The sequence below is a fragment of the Gossypium arboreum genome, chromosome 13 (genome assembly GCF_025698485.1).
Source record: "Gossypium arboreum isolate Shixiya-1 chromosome 13, ASM2569848v2, whole genome shotgun sequence".
Taxonomy (NCBI): domain Eukaryota; kingdom Viridiplantae; phylum Streptophyta; class Magnoliopsida; order Malvales; family Malvaceae; genus Gossypium; species Gossypium arboreum.
Window position 1 is genome coordinate 64663650 of NC_069082.1, and position 13507 is coordinate 64677156.

The window sequence follows — 13507 nt, forward strand, 5'->3', positions numbered from 1 at the left end:
TTCAACCCACTACTAGCCAGGAAAATTTTTTTGAAATCAACTTAGAACTCGTCCCCTGATCTATAAATGAAACATATATTTAGCCTCAAGTGGCATAAGCCATTTACAAGAAAAAATAAATTTGTTAGGGAGATCAGAAGAAGAAAAGTTCGTGGAGAAAGTATAAGTTGAAGCAACGACGCAATTTGCATAAAAGTAAGCATTGATTATTGTTGTTCATATTTAGTTACAATATTAATTTTTTGCATAATATTTTTTTAACGTTTCTAAACAGATTATTTGGTTTAAAATGAGTGGATGGATTAAAGCTACTATTTATTATGACGATGAAGGGCGTGACACTAAGAACGGGGCCATTTTTTTATCAGATAACACTGTGCGTCTAACTTTTAACCAGAACATACAATTGCCAGAACTACGGATAAGAATTAGGCAAAAAATTATCAAATCCAACCAGTTAAGAGTATCGTCCCTTAAATATCGATTTTGTCCTTTAGACGACCCCGTCAGATATGACGCTTTCAATATCAGAGGTGCGAGAGGATTAGAGGTGATGGTGCAAACGCATTTGGATAGTGAACCACTATTTCTTGAGTTTTATGTCAAGTTTTCAAGGCCAGACCAAGGCTCTTAGACATCGACATTTGTTCCTGTTCAAGATTTTAGAATGAAAGAATATGCCGACAGTCCAATGACACAGTTGTGTGGTGGGTTTACCACTTTGTTAGTAACTTTCAATTATGATATCTTGGAATCATCAATGGGAAGACACTCATCTATCTCAGCCCTAAATTTCAACTGGGACAGGTAGAACACTGTATAGTCAGGTTGGGATGCTAGGATAGAATATACAACCCATACACAACACTTAGTTAGTGGTATTGATTTGAACTTGTTCAGTCGATGTTCAAAGTTGGGAACTCTTACAGAGAAATGACATCAACTTCCAGTGGTTGGCTATCGACAAATGATTTTTGACATTTTGACAGCTACATGAGAAGGGATGATGTACTCCCTACGACATCCATCGGTAAAAGGACATCTAACACAACAAATGTTGGTGGGTTTGAGAATGAAAACGATAGTGAATCTGAGGCTGATCCAATCCAGGAGCTCGATACCGATGGTTCAGAAATTGTATTATTTTCTGAACCATGGTCGATTCCAATTAAACTAGAATATGGTAAAGAAGATGAAGATCCCGATGAAGATGCCAAAGAAGATCCACGATTCAAGGTGTATTCACCTTCTGCGCACATGCATAATGTAGACCTATCAACAGAATATGGGTTGAAGTTTGTAAAACTACCACACAGAAGGTCTGGCCACGTGAGTTCTTCATTAGATTCGAGATATTTGGAAGTAGGGAAGAAGTTTTCCACCAAAGATGGTTTTATCACTGTAGTGAAGTGATACAACATCAAGAATGTGGTAAACTTTCACGTGGTTAAATCCCGATTTAAAAAGTTTGAGGTAAAGTACGCAATACGAGACATGGATGTACATGGAAAATCATGGCTTCTGTTAAAAAGAAGACAATGTTTTGGACAATAAAGAAGTTTACCGCTCCACATACGTGTGTTGACGGGTATTATATTAATATCGATATATATTACGTCATAGTTGAATTGCTAATTTTAATGCACTCATATGGTTACAGGTATTTCATAGGATCATCCAAAATTAGATTCGGAGATAATCGCAAATATTATATTACCTACAATGAAAGCGAGTCCCAAGATTATTGTGCTAGTTTTAATTACAAATATTCGTACCCAGTTTGATTACATGCCTTCATTCCGCAAGGTGTGGAGCACAAAGAAAAAGGCATTGAAGAAGATGCACAGTGGGTGGGACGCATTATACAATGAGGTATGTCAGTGGTGTCGAGTCTTGAAGATGTACATCTCAGGTTGTGTAATCAATATGGAAACAGGGTATGCATACTACAATGATCAGTTGCTTCATAGATGTCGAGTGTTCAAACATTTGTTCTAGACTTTCAAGGAATATCGAAAGGCATTCCAGTACTGCAAGCCACTTATACAGATCGAAGATACTATTATGGACGGGAGATATACCCATTGGTTGTTGTTGGCTGTTGCACAAGACAACAATCAAAAAATTCTATCGATTGCCTTTGCAATCACACCTAGAGAGTTAGCAGACGATTGGGATTTCTTTCTATCTTGGTTGAAGAGGCATGTTTGCCTCTAACTCGATATTTATGTTATCTCCGATCAGGGACCTAAAATATTAGTTGCAATTGAATGGCCGGAAAAACTCTAAGACCATAGACAACATAGGTACTATCTAAGGCATGTTGCATCAAACTACCACAATATTCCTCAACTGTTGATTAAGCACAAGTGACCAACATGGGAATGTAATCACCAGTATTAAAGATTCTTTGAAATTATTTAGTATGTAATCACCACTATTCACTTCTCTCGATAGGGTATGAGCTCGTGAAAGACCGTTTTTATGAAATGTTGGAAAAATTTTGGGCAGTTAACAATGCAGGTGCAAGCCATCTCTCTAATATACCCTTCAATCAATGGACACAATTTCGTTTTGAAGGAACGTGCCATTTTCCAATAAACTCAATTGTGAAAGAGACATACTTCCATTTGGTTGAACTTTTCTCGAAGCAAGCAGCGATTTATGTTGGCTAGATCTAGGAAAGCCATGCCTAGAGCCAAGATGTACTGAAAAAAATTAGAAGTGTTACAAAATGAGCAAATTGTATGCATTCTATGTGCCATTCACACGAACAGCTATGGTTTCGGGTAACAAAGTCCAATAAACCAAACCAAGGTATTGTTAGGGGAGTGTACTGTGTATACCTGAGACAGATGACTTGTGACTATGGGAGATTTGATACATTTTTTTTCCATGCGCTCATGCAATTGCAAGATGTAGTAATCAACATTCGGATCCCGTGAGTTCTGTGGATGAAGTGTATAAACTAGAAAACATGTACAACATGTAGAGACATGTATTCCAATCGATCCTAAGTAAACGTAGGTGGCTGCCTATATTGAGCATTCTATTTAAGTTGTTACCCGATAGATCATTGCGTCACAAACCAAAATGTCGATTGACGTTGACTAAAACATGCGGTAACATAGATATTCAGGAGAGATCAAACCAACCGAGGTAATACGAGTGGTATAGGAACCTGGGCCATACAATGCTGTCATTTCCACATCGAAATGATGATACAGGTACAACACATCGCTAACATCAGTTTTATTATAATCCATCTTCCACGTATAGTCTCAATTTAAATTTGTGAAATGATAACAAATACCAACTAAAATGAAAAAAATGATATTCATTAAAAAAATATACATTATTGATACAATATAAATGTTTTATATTTATTTAAATGTTAACATGACGAGCATAATGATAAAGTAAATTAGTCCAAATACCAGTCAGAATATGTGCCACATCGAGATGGTAGACGGTTGCATCCCGAATTCCTTATTGGCTTAACCTTTGATTGGAGTTATGGCTTTGGCATCTCATTTTCTTCATATTCGGTTGATTTCAATTGGCTGCTCATCAGTTGTCATCATGCATCCTCCAATCTAGGAATAGGTGGTTGGGAAGATGATCCACTTTGGTAGAAAAATAATCTTGGAGGTGTTTACAACACAAATGGAATATGGGTATAACTATGTTATGTTCCATACACCGATGGTATAATGATGGGACTCTCGGTCGATGCCTGAAACATAGAAGGCTTATACGTCGTCGTCAGCATCGTTGTCATCGAAAATGTAAATGGCATTAGTGTGTAATACTTTGGGGACGGTAGTCCAAAAACAAAATTTAACAGAAATAGAAGAAGAAAAATATAGTGGAATATATGGTGCTTGTGTGAAGATGAAAGGATTAGCATACGCACCAGAATAAGATGGTACATACACTGACTCGTGCATCTCGGCGGTAATGTACACTACCAATGGTACCTTCATGTGTCAGATGTTCGGATTCACAAGGAATTCATCAAGGATGCATTCTTTAATTGTAGGATCCTCGTATAGTGTCCATTCAAATTATATTGAAATAATAAAAACTTTAGTGATATATATACTACTAAATCTCAAATCGACTATGCTAATATTATATTATTCAAATTTAAATAAATACATACATCCACTTTTGATCATTAGTCTAACAGAAGCAGTAGATCTTGAAGCTCGTTTGGTAATCTCGCGTAACTCGGCTCATGGTTCCACCTATTGAAATAACTTGTTAGTATAATAATTTAAATTTTAATTAATTTTATGATGGTCAATATATCATCTAATGAATTTTACCTTGTTACAAGTGGGAACGTAAAAATGAAATAACTTGTTAGCATAATAATTTCAATTTTAATTAATTTTATTATAGTAAATATATCTTTTAATAACTGTAGTAGTAAAATGCAATCACCAATTTTAATTTTTTATGGTTGTGTCATTCAACACATCTCCCAATACAAAGTCGCCAACACTACGGATCCTCAACTAAGTTCACTCATTTCTCTAAAGTTGACGCGTTTCAATAGCTACCTTAGATGAATGAGATTTCATGACTTGTTCGGCATCAAGATACCCTTGATGATTTGAATGATGTATGCCTGAGCGTTTCGTTATCTTTCGACTTCAATCGAATCCTCATTCAGCCCCCTGAAGTTTTTTCTTAATTAACTCATTTAGATCCGGCCTCCATAAATCGTCTCCGGAACTAGTCCCAAAAGTTCACCACATGCACATCTCCAATCAGTCGTATAAACTGACCCTGTGACTACTGATCCATCCATCGGCAACCCCAACTGTAATTGTACGTCCTCCAAAATGATAGTACACTCGCTACATAGAAGATGGAATGTTTGCTTCTCGGGTTTCCACCTTTCCACCAACATGCTTACAAGTGTCAGGTCTAGCTTACACCCCCGACCTTCAAGGGCTACGTGTAAAAAATCGGCTTTCCTAAAGTAAAGTTCGATAAAAGGTGATAGAGGAGTGGGTAGATTATAAATATATCACTCTAAAATTTGATCTTCCGCCTATTTAGGTAAAAAAATATACAAAATATTAATTTCAAATATAACAATGAAATAAAAAAATTAAAAAACATTGAAATATATTAAAAAAATTCTTACTGTTTGCGATTGATTGACGGAAATGTGGTACCATCAAAACGGATTAGAGATCCGACCATTTGCTAATTTCAAATAACACATATTAATTTCTAATAAAAAATATTTTGCGAAAATATTAAAGATAATTCTAATAAATTTTTTTTATAGAGAGATAAAATTTAAATAAGATTTAATAGAGAATTGTGAGAATTTTGAAAGTGATTTGTGATAAAATTATAATGGGGGGTTTATAAGAGGGAAGGTGACCATTGGAGGGGAACAATTATTTAATTAGTCGTTGGAAAAATAGGCATTGGTGGGGGAAAACGCTTCCAGTTGGAAGTGACTAGGCAAACACGTGTCCAACTAGAAGCGTTTTTCTGCATTTCACCTGAAAACACATCTACGTGGAAGTGTTTTTGTAAAATCGGTCTATTTCAGTAATTCTTCCAAACACGGCCTAATCTGGTAAATTTCAAAAAAAATTGGCATTTATTGGTAATTTAGTCTTATTTGTTTGTATTAAATACTATTTAATAATAATATTCTAAGAATAATATACTTGTTCTTAAATGTCCCTAGTTAAATATTATTGCAGGTTTGGACAAAAATAATACATTTAAACTAATACATTCGTAGTTGATGACAAGATGTTATGGATATGAACAATATATTGAATTGACACACCATGAGAATGCTTTTTGAATTATTTTGGAATAGTGATAACTATATATATAATACTTAAACTTGAGATTATCATATTTCCAACATCGTGAGTTGTCTACTTTGACACAGTCAAATTATTTAGTAAATGGTTGTACTATCAAAACCAATGTTGGGTATGAAACAAAACAATTAGAATAGAATTAGGCTCGGTCAACTGGAATATTATCCATAAATCATCCATATAGGGACTCCTCCAATTGAAAAGATCCATCGACTTGAGAAGAAGAGAAAGGTCTATCTCTTTTATTTAGTTATTCAGTTAAATCAATGATTCGTTATTGGAGCAGATAGCAACAAGCATTTCATCCGATATGCGCATTTTTTATTTTCAATGGAATTATATTTTTCATTAATGAAAATTTTTTGATGCAATGAGTAATAGCTCTGCTTGCTCACTGTTCAAGAATTATTGATTAGGTAGTTCATACCATCCACATGTCACAATCTATATAGTGGAATAAGAATGCTCATGATAAGATTTATCCCTTGTACATAATGAGAGTGATATATTGGGTCCATTGATCAGGTGAGACAAGAAATGCATGGCTATACTCAAATGAATAGGATATTTCATATTAACTTATTTGTTTATTTTAATTTACTCAATATTCAATAAATAAAATATTGGACTATACAAGTGTGATTATTTCATGACTTCTCAAAACTTCTGTCACTGTATCCCCATAGGGACAAAGAAATTTTCATTAATGAGAAATACAATTCCATTGGAAAATAAAAATATAATTCCATTGGGGAAGTTGAAATAGGAGAGCATTCATCTTGGGGTGGGCTTACTAATTAGATGCTTTCAGCATTTATCTACTCCACACTTGGCTACCCAACATTTACCATGGGCACGATAACTGGTGTCGAAACCATTTTTTTGAAAAGGGTCGACTTTGATTTTGAAAATGAAAACGAAAAAAAAAACAGAAGTCGTCACCAATCTTTTTTGATGAGGTGTGATCGGGTCACCTTGAAAAATGGTTGTTTTCAATAAATGGTTTGATTTATTAAAACAACGATTTTGGCCTGTGAAATTTAGAAAGATGGGTTCGGTAGTCGGTTTCGCACGATGAAGGATTAGCACCCTCGATACGCCCAAAATTGGTACCTAGTTGATTAATTAATGTCTTAGTGTCAAAAATTGAGAACTTGAAAAATATTTAAAATACGATCCTTTGTTAAAAAGTTATTTAACTGAAATTTTTTTGAGAAAATGACATATTTCGCATTAATCGAGAAAAAAATTACGTTTCTTAAATCCTCGAAATGAGAATAAACCCCGAAAAGTTTATTTATTTTGAAAGAAATTTGACTATCTTGGTTTCAGAAAGAAATCATATTTCGTAAGTTAGAATACAATCTTTTCTTAATTCCCGAGAATATTAAAAATTTTTAAAGCATTCGTTTGGTTCTGATTTATCGAGAAAATCAAAATCTCGTAAGTTAGGGAACGACCTTTCAAATTTTAAAAACACGGAGTATTGCTTATTTAAAAAAAAAAAATTATGTATCGAGGGAAGGTTAATGTAATACGATTTGATAGTAAAATGAAAAAGATGAATTACGAAACTAAGATGATAACAAAATAATTATTAAAGCGTTAATGTGAACGGTAATAACAAGGGCGAAAATAAAATGAAATAAAGAAATAAAACAAACAAGCTATAAAAAGAAAAACAATAGGTAAAACTAAATAAATAAAAAAATAAAAGAATAATAAAACCTAGTAAACCAATAAATAAATAAATACTATGTAAAATGGTTTGAAAATAATAATAATAATAATAATAATAATAATAATAATAATAATAATAATAATAATAATAATAATGATAATGATAATGATAACAATATTAACATAAATTATAAGTAATATAAAGTTTGAAAGGATGTTAGTAAATAAATAATAAGATGATAATAAAAATGTCTAAAAGAAATAATAATAAGTAAGTAAGGAAAAAAAAAAGAAGAAAAAGAATGATGTAATAATAATGATATTAAATTAATTATTTTAATAATATAATAATAATAAAATAAAGAATAATAATAATAATAATAATAATAATAATAATAATAATAATAATAATAGTAATAGTAATAGTAATAGTAGTAGTAATAATAATAATAATATTAATTAATTTAATAAGAAAGTAGTCAAAATAACCAAAAAGGACTAAAATTGAATTTTAAAAAAAATTGGGGCAAATCTGGAATAAAGATAAGGCGAAAGACAGAATTGAAACACACGAATAACAAGGAGGGATCAAAATGGAAATTTTCCCTTCCCCTCTAAAACGCACAGCATCAAGAGGGACCAAATTGAGAGTCAAAATAGATTATAGGGCAAAATTAAAAATAAAATAAACTTAATTGCAAAACCATAAAAAAAACGGAAAGGCCGTGCGCAGAAATATCCTAGCTTATTGGGTCGGGTTTGGGTCGGCCTCCCCAAAACGACGTTGTTTTGGGGCAAGAGAGGCCTTCTTAAAACGACGTCGTTTTGGAAGCCTATTTAAGCCAATTTTTTTTTGAAAAATTTCATTTTTTCCAATTCACAAAAAAAACTGAAATACATTTTTTTCTCTCTCAAAAATCCTCTCCCGCTTTTCCAGAATCTGGCTGTCCTCTAGCGAACCGCCGTCGCACTGAGCACCGGCCACCGGCGACGGAGCCACCTTTCGTGATGGCCAAAAAAATTTAAAAAGCCTCCTTTTTTATTTACGTTTATTATATATATTTAAAATAAAATAAAACAATAATGAAATAAGGAAGAAGAAAAACCTTCTAAAATTTCTGCCTTCATTTTTTTTGTATTAAAAAAATGTCCCCCATTACAAGCTATTTTACTGGCTTTTATAGCCAACCATCTGATATTACAACTGTTATTGTTCATGCCTTTATTTACTACTGCTTTTGTTACTGTTCTTTGCTATTTTTCTTGTTTTTTTCTTCTGTTTTGCTTGTTTTCAAGTGACTGTGGTGGAGCTGGTGTTAGACAGCATGTGGGTAGCAGCAGAGGGTGCGGCGCGCCTAGGGCATTAGGGTTTTTGTTTCTGTTGAAGTTGTTTAGGCTATGGGCCTATTGGGCGTAGGGTTTTTAATTATTTTGGGTTTGAATGTAATTAGACTTTTGGACCATTTGTACTTTTATATTTATTTTTGGTTTTTTTAGTTTAAAGCCAGGGTGAAAATGAGCCATTACAACTACCCCTTTTTGCCCGTTGTCATGTAATGAGAATGGAGCACAGACTCTTAAGAAGGACCAATTTCGTCTGGTCTCATAGAACCTCGTTTTACTTGGTGCTCCACTTCTTCAAGTAGCCTCATCCTAACCCACTACAACTTTAGGGGTATAGGAATTGTAGATTTAATTCGCTCCACTGCAACTTCAGGTAGAAAAGACTTGTAACTTCAATCTGCTCCACTGCAACTTCAGGGAGATAAGATTCTCCATGGTAACCTCAATTTGTCCCACTGCAACTTCAGGGGTGTAGGATTTGTGGCTTTAATCTGCTCTACTGCAACGTCAGGGAGATAAGATTTGTTATCTTGTAGCTTTAATCTGTTCTACTATAACTTCAGGGAAATAAAATTCGCTATCTTTAATCTGCTCCACTGTAACTTCAAGAAGATAAGATTTACCATGGTAAATTTGATCCGACCTACTGTAACTTTAGAGGTATAGAAATTGTGACTTTAATCTACTCCATTACAACTTCAAGGAGATGAGATTCGTCATAATAACTTTAATCCATCCCACTGCAACTTCAAGGGTATGAGATTTGTAACTTCAATCTACCCTACTACAACTTCAGTGAGATAAGATTTGGTATTTTTAATCTACTCCACTGCGACTTCAGGGAGATAAGACTTGTGACTTCAACCTGCTCTATTGCAACTTCAGGGAGATAAGGTTTATAGCTTTAATCTGTTCTACAGTAACTTCAGAGAGATAAGATTTTCTATTTTTAGTCTGCTCCACTGCAACTCCTGGGAGATAAGATTTATGGCTTTAATCTACTCCACTACAACTTCAAGGAGATAAGATTTTCCATGATAACTTCGATCTGTCCCACTGCAATTTCAGGTGTGTAAGATTTGTGGCTTCAATCTGCTCCACTGCAACTTTAGGGAGATAAGATTTGCCATGATAGCTTCAATCCATCCCACTTTAATTTCAAAGATGCAGGATTTATGGTATTTTTGATCTTGTTACACCATTCTTTGGAGAACATGACCTATAGAATCCATTTCATGGGCCTATTTATGCCTAGTGATTAGAATATTATTATCAGGATGAATCAAATGCACCTAACTTGATGTGCATGAATGATATTTGCCTGAATGCAAAATGTCATTTTTCGAGAATGATCCCTTTTTAATGCTAGGTTGTCATTGCTCGCTATTTATCAAGGTTCTATCACTGATGTGTGCATTCTTGTTCAGATGGTATCTTTGATAGAAAATTCGAAGAAATAGTCACCATTTAGACCATTCTTTCTCAAATGTCTCCAACCCTTAAGTTTGGTTAGTTCTAAATAATGGTACTGTTTCAGGTCCTCGTACTAGCTTTCAGAGTAATATGCAGAACTCCTTTTACTTGAATATTACTAGTCCATTAATTGTTATTTTAATGAAAAATGCTTAAAAAAGATTATCACAATGTACAAGATGGGATTTTATTGAGAGCAAAGCTTGAAATGAATAAATTGACCTATATAGCAATTTTTTCTAAAATGCAAAATGAATAAGATGAAAATAGGTGCCCCAGATATCGTAGTATGAGCTTCTCCGCCCAAATTCCTCGATGACCCTTTAAACTTGATATATGTCTAGAAAATCTAGAGTACTTTGTTGATGCCTCAAGATGTAGCATCCCTCATTCTCGTTAATTCAAAGAGGAAAAGACTACCAAATGCCCCACCTTTAATCAAAATTTGAATTGTCCATTCTTGGGTTTTCAACTCAAAACCCCTTTAATCTCAAGGCCTCCTTTTACGGGTTTTCACCTTGCCCTCTTTTTTTTTCTAGGTGAAGTGCTTTTTAACTGAATCTGAGTTCACAAGATTAGGCAAGTTTTTACCATTCATCTCAGTTAAAATTAGTACTCCTCCGGAAAAAGCCTTCTTACCACATAAGGTCTTTCCCAATTTGGCATCCATTTCCCTCTGAAATCTTTTTGTATGGGCATGATTTTTTTCAATACTAGATCCTCATCATGGAATTCTCTGGGACGACTTTTTTTTGTAAGCTCGCATCATTCGCTTTTGGTACATCTGACCATGATGGATGGCTTTCAACCTTTTTCTGTTCAATTAAGCTGATCATATCGGCATTGGATCTATTCAGCTTTACCTAATTTCAACTCTGACAAAACTCGGAGAGAAGACGTCTCAAATTTAATAGACAAAACTGCCTCTATTCCATAGATTAATGAGAAAAGCGTTGCTTTGGTGGAGGTACAGACAGACGTTCAATGGGTATAGATGATAACTTTTCATGCCAATCATTACAAGTCTTAGTCATTTTCCCCATGATCTCTCTTTTTTTTTATTGCATTCTCCGTACCGTTCATTTCGGGGCGATATGTCATTTTAATCTTAAACCAACTGCAAACTTCTAATATCGTGTTATTGTTCAAATTTAGTACATTGTTAGATACGATCACTTTTTGGCACTCCATACTGACATATGATTTCTTTTTTCAAGAATTTACTAACTTTCGACTTTATGATATTTGCATATGACGCATCTTTCACCCACTTAGTGAAATAATTGACGACCACAAAGATGAATCAATGCCATATGACGCATCCTTCACCTACTTAGTGAAATAATTGACGACCACAAAGATGAATCAATGCCTGCTAGAAGCTTTTGACTAGATCGGCCCAATAACATCCATGCTCGACATAGAGAAATGCCATGGATTTCACTGATTCTTTGTAAGGTAGGATTTGTTCCTTATCTTTTTCTACCATCCTTACCAAATCAGGAGATAAGCTACAGTCTCGTTCCTCTTTAGAGTCCTGAGGTTCCTCTGGACACATATCTTGCTCAAAAAGAGACTTTGAGCCAATAGCAGTGTCGTTCATCATCGTTATCTGGAGACCTGTTATAGGGACAAAGGAAGATACAAAGAACAAAAAATCTAAAAATAATTATTTGTATGGTATGATTATGAATGAAATGAAAAGAATAAAAGAATATTTGCTCAAGATGATACGCAAAAATGCGTCTTATTGAAATAAAGATGCTAGACATAAGCTTATTTCACAAGAGGATCCTTATTGCTCCTAGCCTTAGAGCAACAAGCGTATTTTGAACATTACTTCGAATTAGCTCTAAAAAATACAGGGATCGTTTCCGCAGTCCCATTGTTCAAAACATTCTCAGGTATATAAGGAAAAATACTTTATAAACCTTATTCCCTGATTCCTTCTTCAGATACGGCGTTAATGTTCAGATTTATCAACACCCATTTCGGGCTTTAACCTTTCAAAGAATTCCAACTCTTTGTTATCCATTAGACTTTGCACCAAAACTTTGAATTTGGCGCACTCCTAGATTTCATAACCTTTTTTCGTGTGGAACTCACAGTAGCGCCTCATCCCTTTGGGTATCTTCTTCGAATCCTGAGTGATTAATCCCATGTCTGTCATTTGTTTCAAAATCCATTTCAGTGGGGTTTTTACTTCTGCAACATTGGTTTTAGTTCTCTTTCTTCCACTCTCAATTATCACGTTTACCCCTGGGTCTGGATGACTGGGTAATAGATTTCCTTCCACATTAGGTACTAATGGATCGTTGAATTTCACGATGCCCATCTTTATAAACCTTTTGATTAAATTTTTAAATGTAGTGCAATTTTTAATTAAGTTCCCCGTTATTCCTGTGTGGTACTCGCATTGGGCATTTGTATTATACCATTTCGAGAACAGAGGTTGCATGTGTTTCGAGTAGAATAAAGATAGCACATGCGCATCAAACAGATTCTGATACAGCTCCCTATATGTCATTGGGATAGGTGTGAACTGGAGTCTTTCTGTGTTTAGCCTCGAGTTAGATTCTTATCTTGAAAGGCCTTGATAGCTAGTGGTTACGGCCCTCGGCTGACCTACAATGACCGATTTAGAATACCCTTTATTATATATGCTTAGGTTATTTACTTCATTTTCCTTATTCTTTGGGTTGATCTTTTGACGCTTTCTCCTGCATCTATCTTCCCACTTCTTATTGTGTTTTCAATCATCTCGCTAAACATTACTATATCTGAGAAGCTTCTCGTAGCGCTTCCCAACATATAGGTAATGAATGGTGCTTTCAGAGCCTTGATAACTAGTGGTTACGGCCCTCGGCTGACCTACAATGACCGATTTGGAATACCCTTTATTATATATGCTCAGGTTATTTACTTCATTTTCCTTGTTCTTCGAGGTGATCTTTTGACGCTTTCCCCTGCATCTATCTTCCTACTTCTTATTGTGTTTTCAATCATCTCGCCAAACATTACTATATCTGAAAACCTACTCGTAGCGCTTCCCAACATATGGTTAATGAATAGGGCTTTCAGAGTGTTGATGAAAGGCATCGTGATTTCTTTCTCCAAAAGGGGTGGCTGGACTTGTGTGGTTA